This window comes from Canis aureus, chromosome 6 (assembly GCF_053574225.1).
Source record: "Canis aureus isolate CA01 chromosome 6, VMU_Caureus_v.1.0, whole genome shotgun sequence".
Lineage (NCBI taxonomy): Eukaryota > Metazoa > Chordata > Mammalia > Carnivora > Canidae > Canis > Canis aureus.
In genome coordinates, this window is record NC_135616.1 from 20,793,778 (window position 1) to 20,811,529 (window position 17,752).

The following is a 17,752-nucleotide window of genomic DNA, read 5'->3' on the forward strand; positions in this document are numbered from 1 at the left end:
TGGTAACAAGGAGTCAGTGCTATGTGATCGCAGAATCTAATCCCTCATGGTATTATGTAACTATTAATGTAACAACTCCAATTAGAGTCATCTGATCAGTGTTGCCAAAAAGAATTCACTCAGTAAAATAAGATACTCAAAAGTATCTGGGATATTTGACTTAGTTTCAAACAGTGAGAACTGAGCCAGATTTCTGAAGTCTAGAGATCATGACCAGCAAAAATCTCTGGCCATATGTCACTTATGCCATATGTATGTATTTCTTAGTATGCATGTATCTTTCAACTCTAGGGGTAATTAGAATAAAGTACAAAGATATTTCAAGAAAATTAAATTAAAATATTATCTTGGGATGGAATCTATACATCATTTTTGTGTACATGAAATTAAATAAAATTTGGCATGTTTGAGTGACAGCCTTGTAAATCTAATTTAAAATTTTATTGAGAAAAAAAAATTAAAAAAATAAAATTTTATTGAGTAATTGATTCAGAATGGTGATGTAAGTTAAAATCTTGCTAAGTTAATGTATAGTACATTATGAATATTTATACAAAGTTACATTGTATCATACTTGTAAGTTAATATCTGGGATTTATAAAGGTCCCTAATACTTGAGAGAGATTTTTCTTGGAAAATCAAAACACTTAAAATAAATCTAAAATAGATTTTATTTATAAGTTCTGCTTAAAATGTTTGAAGTCATATTCAAAGGCCCTTTAAAGATAACTGTTCTAGAATTATAAGTTGAATAGAATTTGCTAATTGAACTTAAGTACATGACAAGGGTTTTGAATTTGTAACTTCAGAAAATTAAAATAAACATAAAACTCTGCTAAGTCTTTCTTACATACAAAATCTACCTTGAACTCAAAAAGACAAGGGAATAAGTTAGAAGACTTTTTCATGAAATAAGAACCTCAGTACCAGAGGCACAAGAAGAATGACATTTGGAAGGGCAGTATAATGGGACCTAAAATGAGGCAAGTACAAAAATACAACCAGAATGACATGCTAAGGATCTTGAGAGAGAATGAAACTTGGGTTGTACTGAGGTCAATGTTAAATGCAATGAAGTCTTGTTGAGGCCAATATTAAATGCAATATCCAAAAATGTTAAAAATTGACAGCTAGCAAACAGCAAGGCAAGGGGTTGATTTTCTCTCCCCCTCCACCAGGTCATAGGGAAGCCCATTTGCAACAAACTTCCATTGAGTTCTTTCACTCCCTGTGTCTCCAATCTTGAATAATGAGAGGGAGAAGGGTTGTAAGAATAAGCCTATTTGTGTTGATTCAGGCAGTATGGGAGACTAGGTACTCAGAGCAAATCATGAGCTTATAAAAACTAATTTTAAACCTACCCATATGAAGCAGACTCATTGCTTTATCCCTTCTTTTCCCCAGAATTGGAAAGATATGTTAGGTATCCTCCTTGTTCATACTCTCTCTTTCATACCTTGATCCTTAACACAGGTGTAAAATTCCACATATCTCTGAGTCTCATGATACCTCTCATTTCTCTCTGTGCTCAACCACTGACATTTTAATCACTCTCTCTGCATTCATTTTAAAAAGCAAAATAGCATGTCATTGATAATCTTCCTCTTTCCACTAGGCCTTTCCCTATCCTGGGTGACTTCCTTCCTTCTAAATAGCAATCAAATCTATTTCTCTCCATCCTACCATCATCTACCCATTAATCCTTCATCCCATCATCATCTCTTTTCTGGGTTATTGCTCTCACCTTTTAACTGATCTTGCTGACCTTGTTTTGTAACTCATTCCTGTCTATTCCTCCATCTGCAGTGTTGATTCCTTATAAAATGCAAATTAGATCACTGACATCAGAATAGTGTCCAAATTCTTAAACAAATGGACTTCTTTTCAAGCCAGTTCTTTTTTCACTTCACCTCTCATATTGTCTGACATCCATCTACTTCAGTAAGATTGAAATTCATTGAGTTCTCAAAAAATTCCTTGTACTCTTACCTCGAAGTCTCCACATATGTTACTTTCTTCCTGAAACATCAATCTTGTCTCTACCCATAAATTTCACTCTCGGTCACGATTTCTTTATCTAGTTCTTTCCTATATAACCAGTAGGTCCTAACTTAAATTTTACTTCCTTTATGAAGTTTTCTCTAAGATTTCCCCTATTTCAGGCACCTGGATGTAGTGCTCCTATATCTATATATCACTAAATCTTTCTCTACTTCTTAATCAGATAATGTATTATACTTTTTGAAAATTACTTTGGTTTTTTTTGGTAGGTTCTTTGATCAGTATATATTTTGAAATGTTAAAGAGTTAGACTTTCCTAAACATAACATCTCTTCTCTTTCTGTCTGCAAGCAATAGTCTGATGAATAATGTGTTATATTTTTAGAATTTCTTTCCCAGTTTAAGCCAGCACTGTTTTTTTTCTTAATGAAAACTATTTACACTATAGGAAGGTGTGCTTGAAGGATATGGCAAACCAAGATTCACTGATAATTAGGTGATATTAATAATTACTATTTCATAGGTTTCCATTTGTAGTACTGTATTAATGTATTAAACTTAGCTGGACATATATTAATAAAAATTATAACTTTTATTTCATTATATACTAATCACCATGGCTTCTTGCATGCATTTGTTCATTTGCCTCTTCACATCTTATTTAAAAGTAGACATTACTCCATTATCACAATTTAAGAAATAGAAAAGCTTAAGCTGATAAAACTTAAGTAACTTGCCTCAGGTTTATGATTTATCCAGGTGAGGAAACCAAGGTGTATACTTACGTAGTTAGGTGCCAGGGCTTGCCCTCTGAATCTCCCAAATGTTTTAGTAAGAGAATAATCTCGGATGCCTGGGTGGCTTAGTGGTTAAGCGCATTTGCCTTCAGCTCAGGGTGTGACCCTGGAGTACCAGGATCAAGTCCCACATCAGGCTCCCTACATGGAGCCTGCTTCTCCTTCTGCCTATGTCTCTGCCTCTCTCTTTCTGTGTCTCTCATGAATAAATAAACAAAATCTTAAATCAATAAAAAAAGAATAAGCTCAGTTTAGGGGCACCTGGGTGGCTCAGGCAGTTAAAACTCTTGGTTTCTTCTCAGATCATGATCTGAAGGTCATGATCTCAGGGTCATAAGATTGAACCATGCATTGGGGTCCATGCTCAGGGTGGAGTCTGCTTGAGATTCTCTCTCTCCCACTCTCTCTGTCCTTCCCCCTGCTCATGCTCTCTCTCTTTCTGTAAAATAAATAAATAAAATCTTTTTTTTTTGAAAAAAAGACTAATCTCAGTATAAGGAGAGAAAGATTATGTTTTATATATGAAGCAATGTGACCTCAAGAAATCAGCATTTAAAATGGAAACAAGACCCTTACTTACTAGTTCTCATGCTAGTTTCCATTTTGGATTCTATTTATGTATTATCATCTGAGTGGCTCATACTACTTGTCATATTGGACATCATTAGATGTTTTTATTTTATGTTAACACTCGTGGTAAGAGACATAGGATAGTTGACCTAGAAAATAAAAATTGAAGGCACTCTTTACTAAAAAGTGACTTAGTAGCTTGTGAAAAATACATTTACTTAATGAGGAAATATCATATGCGGCCTACCATGGCAACAAAATCAAGCACCTGCCAAGAGCATGTTCAAAAACTATGGGTAGTATAGTCCCAAATCCTTAATTAAGTGCCCTTTCCTATAAATTCCCTGATGTGTAGTCCATTTTACTAATAGCTACAAATATCCTTGGCACAGAAATGATTTCTTTTGCACTAAACATCACATATGCCAAGGGAAAGAGACAACAGTAGCAGAGCAAAACTGATTCTCACACAGAACAAAACTCACATGAGGAAGGTTTACATAGTATATGAATGGGGGTTGAAGGATGAAGTGGCAGGCTGGGGGAAAGGAAAGGGGACACAATTTATGTATTTCCTGTTTTTTTTTTTTTTGTTTTTTTTTTGTATTTCCTGTTTTAAGACGAGGATAAGTCTCTGCATTTCTAGATCTTCCTCCATCCTCCAGCTTTCCTTTCCTTCCTTCTTTCCTTCCTTCCTTCCTTCCTTCCTTCCTTCCTTCCTTCCTTCCTTCCTTCCTTCTTTCCTCTTTCTTATCTTCCTTTCTTCCTTCCTACATTGTATTAGGGATTCAGATGCAGGGATCCAGGGGAAAAACATGTAATTTACTCAAAGAAAGGTATGGACCCTGTCAGAAGTGCTTGAACTCACTGCTCAATTTATTTATTTTAAAGATTTTATTTATTTATTCATGAGAGACACACAGAGAGAAAGAGGCAGAGACAAAGGCAGAGGGAGAAGCAGGCTCCCTACAGGGAGCCTGATGCGGAACTCCATCCCAGGACCCTGGGATCATGACCTGAGCCAAAGGCAGAGCTCACCCAGATGCCCCTCACTGCTCAATTTGAATAGCAAATTTGAAAATCATCTACTAATTCCAATCTATTTATTTAAAAACAAAGAAATAAGATATGTGAAATTTTCTTATTCTTTCTTGTTTTGATATTTTGTTATTTGTAAATTTAGAAATAATCATCTCAAAATGAAAAGGATATCATTCTAAATTGTAATTCAATATTTCTTTACACAAATCCCGAGACAGTATTAAGTGTAGGAGATATAGAAGAAAAAAACAAATATTATTTTTACTTTCTTCTATTTGTATGAATTTTGGTAATTTCCGTATTTTCTGGAAATTAAATTTTTCATCGACAAATGAGGACATTGATACTTCTGTTATTTCACAAAGATTGAGGATTAAATTTGGGAGGGAATTTTGTAAACACAAAAGGATTTGAACATGCTTATGATTATAATGGTGTGTTGTCTATCATTTTCTCAGCTCAGCCTTCATAACACTTGCAATTACTAAATCAGTATTCATGCAGATTATATCATTTAGAAGGCTCCAGAGATCTCTTAATGAAATTATTAAAAAAGCAAATATTTTATACACTATCAGAATGCATCACTTCTGGATCAGTTGCCTAATAGGAAGAATAACCATAATGGTTTACAACAGAAAGTGGAAATATCTCTTTCAGTTGACATTCTAAAGGGATTTAGGTGGGAGAGAAACATTTATTCAGAGTGGATAACCATGCTTAGATTTGGAAAATGTGCCCTGGAATCTTAAATAAGTTCAAGTAGACAGGTGTTTAAAGCTACATTCATCAAGGCTAAGAGAAATGCTTTTTTCCTTTTGGTATTTAAATTTTTTTTTTAAATCTGAATTCTTTACCCTAAAACTTTTCATTTCTCTCAGTATAATTTGCAAAGCTGGTGTTAGTATCTTTAAAATTAAGTCATTCATAATTATTTTCTTTTCTAATCTGTTAATGAAGTCCTTTTATGTAAGCAAAATCTATATGATTTAAACTGCTATTTTTTTTCCTTTTCCCCAGAGACATTTTCAAAAAATACAATCCCTCTTAGAAAATTCTTGAAAGGATAATTTTTTTTTTCAATTCTGCAAACAGTCTGGGAAACCCTGATTACCATACACATTTCTTGGAGATTCACCAGTGCATATTAGCTTATTAAAAGCTTTGCATCTTCTTGTTGTAGAAAAACATATTTAACTGTTTAAACCAACATTTTTAAAAGTTTCTTTGGCCATGAGTAATTAGACTCAATTACTCAAGAATCTTGACTGCCTTGTCACCTAAGTAAAAGCTGAGAATCAACATACACAAATGAAACTGAATAAAAGAACTTTAGCCAAAATCTATCCAAATCCTAACCAAAATAAGAATAATTAGAAACTAATACGATATATTGACAAAGGACTAGGTGGTGGCAGGCAGAGCAGATAGTACATGAAAATAATTTTATGATATTTTAGTTAGCAAACAAGCACGGACAAATGTAAATCAGTCTGCTGTCTTAATTTCCTTTTGGTAGTTTAAAGATGGTGGGGAAATGTATTTGCCCATTTCAAGTCACCTTGGCTCCTTCTAGTTAAATATCTGTGATAACTACAATTTTCTATCTTCCTCTTTATAAGATTCTTTTTGATCAAGGAATTAAAATCTTGTGATATTATTAGAAAGAAATATTCCCAAAGTTCTCTTTATTAAAATGACATAGATAGTCTGTTTTGTAGCATATATACCTAATTCGGTTGGATAGTGTATGTTATTTATTTGCTTAACATCAGGCTGGAATGATAAACAGACATATTTCTTTAACCCTGTTCCAACATTGTTTATAAACTTATAGGGGAATGAGACATGAGATTTGGAGGAAGGAGAATTAGCATATAAAATAATTAGAATGGAATTATTTGGAAAATCCAATCAAACACCAAAATATGTGATAGGTCACTAAGATGGAAAGAGATCTAATAGATGTAGTAGATATGGTTTCATAGATAAAGTTTATCTCACATTTGGCATAAGCAAGGGTAGGAGAAGAAGGACCTGAATTAAGTAAGTATCATAATATGAATGGATAAATTTGTATTTGGTCAGATTATGGAGGTTGTCCAATGATGGTCTAAGAGGTCCGTAAAGTGATGAGCTACCTCATGTGCTAGTAATTTGGCTGCCCCTCATAATGTTGAAGTGGAGGCCTCCTGTCAGATGCTGTGCAGTGGGGCTTCCTTTACTGAGTGGGGGGATGAAATGAATCAGTCTCCCACATTGCTCTTTACATGACTTGCCTCTTATTCCCTGATCTGCCTCCCATTCATGTTTTTACACTACATTAGTATTTTCAAAATTGTGTTACCAAAATCATGTGTATTAGGTACATTGATATATACTATGTAAGGGAAAAAATTCAGCCTAGTCACGTTGATAAGTGGTGAGTTAGGCCAAATCATACAAATCTCTTGATTGTGAAAGCCTCAAAACCTTATATTATTCTCATGTTCACACAGATTCTCCAAGAGGAAGATATTTTACAGTTTGCTAATTTTCTAAAGAATACTATTTTTGGAGGCCGCCCGGGTGGCTCAGCGGTTTAGTGCCGTCGTCGGGCCAGGACTGACCCTGGAGACCCTGGATCAAGTCCCACACCAGGCTCCCTGCATGGAGCCTGCTGCTGCCTCTGCCTGTGTCTCTGCCTCTCATTCTCTCTGTGTCTCTCGTGAATAGATTTAAAAAAAAAAAAAAAAAAAAAAAAGAATACTTTCTTTTTTCAAGAAATGCCTAAGAAATGGATTCCAAAGAGTTTGCCAATAGTGAAATTTTACAAGTCAAAAAGGTTTGAATTGTATTCTTCAATAAGTACAAATAAAAACATTTCTAGTCAGTATTCTGAATATATTGTCTGGAAGACACTGCTCTCCCTCACATTCATAAACAATGAATGAATTTTTCAATTTTAATCTAGAAATTTCACATTCTAGATGTGTGCTTATCTTTCTGAACTTTGCATATGCCAAATAAATAATTCTTAAGATATAGGACATTTAAAAAACTGAATTAGAAAAAGAAGTTATTTATTTTGTTATTTTGTTGTTATTAACTACCTTTTATAAGGTACTTTGGTGATCAACAGTATTAAGGGTTAATCCAATAAGCATACATGTGCTTTATTAATGCAAATAAAAGTTTGATTCTATAAGACTTCTCTGTTTTTGCAATAAATAGAGACAATATTGGAGAGTGGTATGAACATTAGATGTGGAGAGAGAAGATCTGAATTTTTATTCTCCTTCTTCTAAATTGACATTTGACCATGGGAAAAAAAATTAAGGGAGTAGCAATGGAGTACACAGGTTCAAAGTATAAACACTGGAGCACCATGGCCTGACTTGGAAGTGCAGACTATCACTGATGAGCTTTATGATCTCAGACAACTTATTTAACCTCTCCAGGTCTATACCTTTATCTGTTCAAAGGGATATTATAATGATACTTACTTCATAGAACAATTATTGGCACATAAAAAAAAACACTACATAAATTTGTTATAACTAATAATTACTCTGGGCTTCAGTATCTTCAACTAATGGAATTGGGCTAGATCTGTTAGGTATTTTGTCACTAACATTCCATATTCTATGAATTATCTCATCAGCGAAGAAACCGAAGCATATCTGCCTTTATGCCAATGAAGAAACTATGTGAAATAATAAAGAATATGCTAAAATTTTATTCAAGAGGTGTGGAATGGGATACAGAAAATATATAGACCCTCCCATTTTGGTAAAGCTATTTCTCTTTTAATACCCATCCTCCCAATAAGACCATTAAATGCAGAATTATTCAGTTATTAAGAAAACAAAGTCTTCTTTTTGCAGCATAGAAGTTTAATTTGCTTCAATCCAGGTCAGCAATTAAACAATTATTATTTGCAAGGACCTCCACCAAGAAGAAAAAAACAACAACGTATATATGGCTTCTCTTGAATTTATATCTAGTTAAAGATGTAGTTCAGTGGAACATTCCGGGCAGACTCAGAGCCATATCCATTTTCAGCAAGGGATGTTGTATGTACTGTGCTTGGGGAGATGAGCAGGATTCAGAGGAGGGAAGGGGCTTGGGGATGGCACTGTAATGCTGGGGGATTAGAACTGGCAGGACATCATGGAGGAGGACACAAGGAGGAATGTGCAAGAATTTTTCCAGGTGTCATACATCAGTTAGTCTAAAGCAAGATTTCTTACACTTCATCACTATTGACATGTGAGCCTGGATATTTCTTTGCAGTATGGAGATCTCCTGTGTATTGAAAGATATTTAGCAGCATCCCTGACATCTGACAAACTAGGTGCCAATAGCAACCCCTCTCTCACTTGTGACAATCAAACATGTCTCCTGATATTGCCAAATATCCCTCAAGGGGGCAAAATCACCCTGGGTTGAAAATCCCTGAGGTAAAAGTTACAGAGTATCCAGTGGATAGTAGTTTTGTTTCAAGGAACAGGAAGCAAGACAGTCTTGGATCCCTGGGTGGGGGTGGGGGTGGGGGGGAAGCAGCAGCTAACTTCCCTAAGAAATGAGAAGTGAAAGAAAGTTGTTTTTTTTCCCTTCCATGGCAATGATATATAGTAATTAAATTCAATTATGGCATATAACATAGAAAGGGGAAACATATAAAGACCAATTATAGACCATGGAAAGACCATTATTCCCTGTCATTAATAAAAGAGAGCATAAGATGAAATTGGCCATCTGCCACCATGAGAAAATTCTATTAAAAATTTTTAAATTGATTAAAAGAAAAATCACAACTCATCAAAGTTTCACAATAACTGGGGAAAAAATACCATTGAAATCTTGATTTCTCTTTGGCAAAACAAGAGGGACTAGATGTGATATGCATCTTTGATGTACTGCCCTTCACTCTTTCTTTGGGAATCTCAAGCAGCTGTCCTGCCCCTGGGCACTGAGAGCAGAGACTGAGGTAGCTCCGCAGTTCATCAACTGCTCAGGCCAGCAAATGTTGGTGATAGGACTTCCTGGTTCAGACAACAGAAGGGGAAGGAGGGTGCAAACATTAATTTTGGGAAGCGGTAAAAGGCCATATATTCTGTTGACCCTTCCAGTGAGGCCTTCAGCCAGTGTCAAGTAATCCAAAAGCATTTAGTTTAACCTTTGCTCTGTCAAGCTGAGAACAAAACACAATCATGGTCATAAAGCCTTTGCTGTTGGAAATAAAGAGACATTAGGTAAAGGCTATTATGTGGCAAAAGCATGTATAATTTTTTTTCAAAACAAGATGGAAGAAGACATATCATACAAGGGAATTATATGAAGAAAGCATAGTAATTTCTAGTTTTGTGAAAACCTATTGCAGTGCTGTTATTTCTATTTTTAGAAAAATCTAATGCAGAGTCTAAAGAGAAATCTATGTCACTCACTAGATAGAAAATATGAGTCTGAGTTTTACGCTAGAAATCACATCTCTCAAGTGAAATTTTGCACTTACACACATGCGCACATGCACACACACACCAATTAGGCAACTGAAGGATTATTACGTTCCTGGCAGGGACTGCCAAGGAGCATGGTTCTGAATCATGTTCGTTGCTCCTATTCAGGTCACTATCTATAATTCAGGCTTATTCAAAAACACTTCACTTTGTCAGTTCTCAGCACACTATTTTTAGTGATAAAGAGTTGCCATTAGAGAGAAAGAAATATGGTTCTCTGTCTTTTGTTAAAAGACACCTATTCTGCAGCAGAAATACTTATGCATCTTTCACTTGTTCTCTTGCATTTGCTCACACCTTGACATGGAAAACTTGAGGTCTTTTATGGCTAATTATTCCAACTTCACCTTTTTTGTTGTTAACGTGACTAGATGCTGTGATGTGATCATTATTTAAATGAAAAGATGTCTTGAAAATTCCTTACTCTTTTTATTTTAGGCAGATCATTCAAATCTTTTGAAAGACATTAGTATACCATTTCCAGGAAACCAGAGTTTATTGAATCTTTCAAATACTCTCTGCTTAGTTTGGCTGTCATCATACCATCAGTTGTGAGGTATATAAATAACCTCACTTTAACATATGAGAAATAAGAAAAAAAAAAAGACTCCTTCTGGATGTTAAGATGTGAAATTAAACTCCAGGTGCTTTTTGGAGTTATTTGGGACATTTCCAGTTGTCAATATGGAAATCTCGTCACTCAGGGCAGGGATCTGTTGCTATGGGGAAGCAAAAGCTGCATCGTTTGACAAGTTGGCAGTTGTTACAGTTGGTAGAAGAGGAAAAACTTAGAGACAGGTATTGGAAGATGACTGTTAACTGCGGATTGGTGAACTGGCTTGGAAATAATTATCTTTCTTTCCTACTCCTGGTCATTTGTCTATGCGTAAAGATTATAGACATTTAGGCACATTGATCCTAGAATTTAGGCATAAATATGTCTTTTAGCCACATAAATTAATTTACAACCAAGCATTTAATTAATTCACCTCTAAGATTCTGACACCAAGTCCAACATTGGTGGCAGGGGAGGGGCAAGAATTCCACATAACATCAAGGAATTCTCTGACACCAGCTGGGTGCCCTACAATTCTGTATGATTCCACACTACCTATTTAGAGATAGCATCAGATTTCACAGGTTAAGGACTCCATGCCACAATACTGCCCTCCACTTCAGATGCCACTTCAGAAACCACTCCAGGTTGTCACCTGTACTTCTAACAGATGATAAATCAGAAGTTACCATGGGTACCTTCATAGGTTCAATTAATTTGCTAATGTGACTCAGAGAACTCAGGAAACCAGTTTACTCACTAGTTTACCAGTGTATTACAAAAGATTTTTTTTTATTTTATTTGTTGTTGTTACAAAGGATTTTATGGATATGAGTCAACAGCCAGATGAACAGATGCATAGGTCATGGTAGGTGAAAGGAGGCAGAGTTTTAATGCTCCCTGAGTTTGCACTCTCCCCAAATCTCCAGGTGTTCACCAACCTGGAAGCTCTTGAATGCTCTCCATTTAGGTTTTTATGGAGGCTTTATTACTTAAGATGTGATTGATTAAATCATTTGCCATTTTTAATTGATTCACCTTCCAGCCTCTTTCCTCTCCACAGAGGTCAGAGGAGTGGAACTGAAAGCTCCAACCTTCTAATCACGTGGTTGATCTTCCTGGCAACTAGTCTCCATTCTTAGGTGTGGTCCAAAAGTCACCTCATTAACATAATGAAAGGAAGCATAATTTATCACCCTAAAATACAACTATTTGACATGGGGATTATTGTAGGCTGATTATTTTTAAGAAACAATATACATAAGAGAAGCTCTGAAAGTTGAGTAGAAGTTATTCTTTTGCAAGAGACACTCATATTTATAGGAGAATCTCTATTTGTAAGGGTGTCTCTCTCTCTGTACCAGAAAGAGAAAAATTACTCTAGAAATTTATCAATAAAGAAGGCATGGACCTGGGACACCAGGGTGGCTCAGCATTGAGCATCTGCCTTCCACCCAGGGCGTGATCCTGGAGTCCTGGGATTGAGTCCTTCATCAGGCTCCCTGCATGGAGCCTGCTCCTCCCTGTGTCTATGTCTCTGCCTCTCTCTCTCTCTCTGTGTGTGTGTGTGTCTCATGAATAAATAAAATCTTAAAAAAAACAAAACAAAAACAAAAACAAGAAGGCTTGGACTTAACTCTGCATAACAACCATACCCTTGTTTACTGTGCTGTGCCTGATCACTTCCCATAACTGCTTCCTTTAGCCCCCAAATCTTCTGTTTTTAGCTGGAGATACTTAAACTGATGGCTTGGATCATTTCAGGGTGTTACTCAGTTTTCCTGGGTATCTCCCATGTATACAGAAGGTATACATGTTATTAAACTTCTGTTTTGTTTTCTTTTCCTGTTAATCTTTCTTTTATATACAGGAGGTTCTCAGTCAAGAACCTAGAAAAGTAGAGGGAAATTTTTTTTTTCAGATACATTATGAACTTTATGTATATTTCACCATTTAAAACTCAGAACAGGGATCCCTGGGTGGCGCAGCGGTTTAGCGCCTGCCTTTGGCCTGGGGCGCGATCCTGGAGACCCAAATGGAGGGATCAAATCCCACGTCGGGCTCCCGGTGCATGGAGCCTGCTTCTCCCTCTGCCTGTGTCTCTGCCTCTCTCTCTCTCTCTCTCTCTGTGTGGCTATCATAAATAAATAAATTAAAAAAAAAAAACTCAGAACATAAGAAATTTCACTTTCTGGAAAATCATCTTATTAGAAATACATGAAGTGTACTTAAAACAAGGAAATTGGTTTCTTGGTACCATCAGTGAAAAGGACACACTCTCATCCATTCCCTCAAATGAAGGTTTTGTCAATTTTTTTTCTCCAAATATAGACCTCTCAATTCGGGGAGAACTTTTTTTCTGGAAATTACAGTGAAGACGCAGACCTTAAATTTGGGCCCTCCCAAGCAACATCACATTAGAAAAAACTATTTTACCTCCAAAGGGCTGTGTCTTTGCTGGTTACTCGGCATCTGCAGCCCCTACAATATTACAAAAGACACATTTATCACTCTCATTACTTAGGTAATTCCAAGAGTTTTAGGAGCTCTTAGCAAAAAAAAAAAAAAAAAAAGGAGATCAAAGACTAAATATATATTTCTTATTATAAATCACAATATCACAAATACTCTTTTTGGAATGATGATATATTCAATAAAAATGTCATTATTCATTTGAACTGGGCTATGGCTTCCGAGAGTGTCAAACACTGAACTAGTAGGTAAAGAGGTTAAAGGCCTCTTTTGTTTAGTCCTAGTGAGGTTTTCATTAAAGCTATTGTATTCCATTCCATTCCCTCAATGCCCTCAAAGAGGTTGACAATTAGGCAAAAGTTCAGAGAAGAGCAAGGAATGTTAAGTGGATTGAGAAATTGACTTGTCAATAAAACTAAAACCACTACACCACACTTGAAGCAGTGTGTCGATTATTAATTTCCCTTGAAATTCAGGAGGGCACCTGCTTTCCAATTTCTCCTGGAAGAGAATTGGACATTAGCTGTCTCCCTACCGTAGAGATAGCCCCGATTTGGCCTAAATCTAGGAGGTCTCAGAGCCTCCTTAAGACACTTAACTTTTGGAGTTACAAAAGTGTGTGGCAGAGTCCAATCTCTTTGATATAATATTTTTGCCTGACCCTCATGGAGTATAAAATACTATTTGTTTTCTCAAATGAGAATTATCTTTAATTCTAGATACGAGTGAGAATACTTGGACTTTCAAAGTAGAATTCCAAAGTAGGCTACTCTGGGAAACCATACATAATCAAGTAGAAGAGGTAAAAAGGAAGTTTTTTTTCAATATCTACTGATTGAGCTGCTCTTGATAATAATTCTTATCCAGGTGAAGAAAATAAGACTTCTCTTTCTCCCTTACACAGTTAAGCAATGCAAAAATGTTCCTGGTGGCAAAGACTTGTTCTTTTTTAGATTTGATTTTTGAGCCAAGTCAATCACAGTTCCTCTTACATAGTGGAATTTTAGTAAATTATGTTTTCTTTTAAATAATGTTCAGGTAAATATTTACTAAAAAAGGTATAAAATTATTTGATGCCTTATGGTGGAAAAATATAGAGGCAGGTGTGGGTTTAAGAAGTTTGAGGTGATAAAGTCCAATCTATAACCTAGCAACCTACTTGACAGATATAAAATGGAAATGCACTTGGCATAATTTTTAAAGTTGTAATTCACTTCTCAAATTAGCTTCAGAAAAGTTAAAGGTAAGCTGAATGTTATATATTTTTATAACATGGAATGTATTAATATATAATTACTCAAAAAACAAAGTGGTGGAGTAAACTGGAAAAAAAGAAAATATGCATGAGAATAAACTTACAGTAAGCAAAAATCATGTTGGGATTAGAAGAGAGGAAATAAATTGACCTTTACTGAGCACACTGTGTGACAGGTACTAAGCTGCAGGTACTGTCTAGGTACATTTCTCATTTTCTAAATGAAAAGACTGAGGCTTAATGTTTGTGGCATTCAAATTCACTAAGTAAATGGTGTGCCAGCAATTAGAAGGCTGATCTGTCAGAGTCTATCATCTGAATTTTACCATAGTTCGTATTGCCTTCCAATAAGATGGTTTGGAGAATATTATATTCTGGCTCTTCTGTTAACCAGTGGTTATACTCAAATTCAATTCTTAGTGCTATCTTTTTCTAAATTAAAAAAATACATATTTTTAAAATTTAAGTAGTCTCCATACCCAGTGCAGAGTCCCAACATGGGCTGAACTTACAACCTTGAGATCAAGAACTGAGCTGGGATCAAGTTGAGCCACCCAGGCACCACCTTAGCATTCGCTTTTACTCACCTCTTAAATAACATCTGTCTATCCATCCAACTGAGTTTGTATTCACTGTTTTTTCTAACCTGTTCTTATCATCTATTTATATGTCATCATATATGGATATCATACCATCTACTTTGGTGACTTTTCCTATTAGCAAGTGGCAAGTTTCCTCGAGCTGCTCAATTTCAATGTTCTTTTCTTGGACACATAGACTCTGTCCTTGACCAAGCTTTATTCAGGCTTCTCTGAGCCCTTTTCTTCACTAGGCCTAGACCTTGGACTTCCATGTTGATATTTGCATCACCCAGTTTTAGCAATAATCCCACTAAATCAGTTTAGAGATAATCTCTCACCTTTGATACATGATCATCCCTGGTATCTAATCAATATTCCTCACCTCCACCATCCCCCAAGTAATCCCCCCATCTGATTACTGTGGCCTGCCTTTAGTGAGAATCCTGTTAGGTAAGGTTAGCAAGAATTCCTCCCCTTGTTGATGTCTCCTAATAACTTCCCACCTACCAAGCCTCCAACCTGCTCCTGGGCTATTAATCCCCACTTAATGTTCGGTATCTGGAATTGAGCCCAGTTCTATACTGAGGTCGCCTTTATTGCAGTAGTTCTTGATTAATGTGCTTTTATTGTTTTAACTCCCATCCAGCTTTGGTTTTCTTTGACATCTTCACTACAAAAAAGTACAAAGCTCTAATTTTCCTCAAGATCTTAAACTCTAAACTTTCTTTCTGATTTCAGTTGTTCATCATTTCACTTTCATTAATTCCTAGTGTTTGTGGAATCATTTCTTCATATGCATTTTCAACTTCTGCAATTTGCAGGGGTAATAATAATGGGGACATGTGAGGGAGAACATTGAAATAGCCATTCTAATATATTAATTTATCTGTCTGGGATTTCATAGTTTAAAAATCATTTTACATACAATTTCTCAAGATTAGACCAAACTCAAGAATGCTAGATTGAAACACACTGTACTTATTTTTAATTTATTTACTTTACAGCTTTATTGTGTTATTATTGGCATATAACCTGTGTATCTACTATTTAATATATATAAAAATCACATAGTGAGTATGGATATTTTGAACCTAGAGTAAAATGAATGAAATTAGCATTGTGCCAATATGGTCCATTGGATTAAAGCATTTCTCCTCATTGGAAAGCCTTTAAACAAAAAAAGGAGGTAAACTTCTGTGAGGCCCTTTCTAATTGTGGGTAATATTTCATTTTAATGGTTGTAATTATTCCAGAACAGGTATATTTTTGCCTATCTTGTATTTCTTATGCCTCTAGGGATTTAGCTGAAAATTTTATATTAAATTGCTTTGCATTAGGTGCTTCTCATTATCATCTTTATTTTCTAAAAGAATGTTTCAGAAATTGCATCAAAATTATGATGCTACACTGTCCATTTGCATTCTGGTCTATGTACTATACAGACCTGTGTTGTCTGCCCATGACAAACAAATGAAGAATATAGAATTCTTCTATATTGGTTGCTTTAGAATGAAAGATCTATGCTACTTATGGTTTGGGGGATGGCACTTTGACACATTGAGTATGTTAGAGGTGAAAGAAAATGGAAGGGGCAAAATAGACTCCTGACCACCTTTTCCTCCCCTGAAATAGGCCAAAGGTCCTCATGTGTGAGGTGTCCCACCAATATCCGGAGGAAAGGAGCAACTTATCTCTGAAGATAGATGGAAACCTAGAGGAATCTGAAAAACAAAAACACAAAAAAATAGGCTTTGCTAAGTTTTCTCCAGTTTACTATCTTTAGCTTATAGCTATCACATATTTCCACAATTAAAAACACTCAAGTTTAATAATTTCTTCAGATCTTTATTTCCTCATAAAAACAAATACACATGTATGCTTTTCTCTTGTTAATCTGTCTTTCTTCAGTCCAATTTACAGAGGCCCAGTCAAAGAACCTAAAATGAGGAAAGGAGATCTGTCTTTCCCTACATTACAGTATAGTGAAAAGATACAGAGCTGTAGTGTTAGACAGCTTTTATTTTTGTCCTGGCTCTTCAACTTAATTGCTGTACTACTCAAGCTTTGTGATACTTTGTTTTCTCCACTCTAAAATGGGGATGAGAACACCTACTTCTCTCAGCTGTTGCAATATTAAATGAGATTAGGTATATAAGCATTTAGCCTTGCATATGACATGCATAGGAGCTGCTTTTTAACTGACTACTGTTCTTCGCATTATGTAGATCTTTCTTAAGTGATCGGTATGAGATTATTCAATGTAGCACAACATAACTCCTTTCAAGCATTTGTTTTACATTAAAATTAGGATTCCATCACAGTGACAGGATAGAATTTTATAGTTTTCTTCTCTATAAATAGTATGCTATCCTAATGACAAAGAGAGGGAGAGAAAGAGAGATAATTGACCAAGGAGAGATAACTAAACATGTCTGTTTTCTCTATTTAGAGACATAAATATCTAAGGTAAATAAATTTAGACCTAAGGTAATTTCAGAGATGTAACTATCCAGGTAAATTACGTCACTCAAGAAAATAAAACAAAAGATGTTGGATAATTTTCTCTTTCCCAAGCACGGTGCGGTGCAAAGGGCGGTTTGGGAGACAGGGGTAGACCATTGAAACCTTCAGCAGTTATCGAAGCCATCTTGAATAAATATGCTTTCTAGGTAAGAGCTCCATGCTATACACTACAGCTATAAAACTTGCCTCCTGGTACATCCTCTCAACTAAATAGTTGTCCCGATTCCAGATCTACCACAGCTTCTATGCATCACTAACTCTTAAAACCTCTGTTCATCTGCTTTCACTTGCTCTATGCTTTCCTAATATCCTCTTACCCAGGCATGTTTTCCTTGTCTCCTGTCTTATCACTAGTGCTTTTTCTCTTATCTAAAAGACCTATCTCCATACACCCGCATAATGAGTGTATTTGCTAAGGAAATGTTCTAGGTCTTCCTTTGATCTGGTTTGAACTT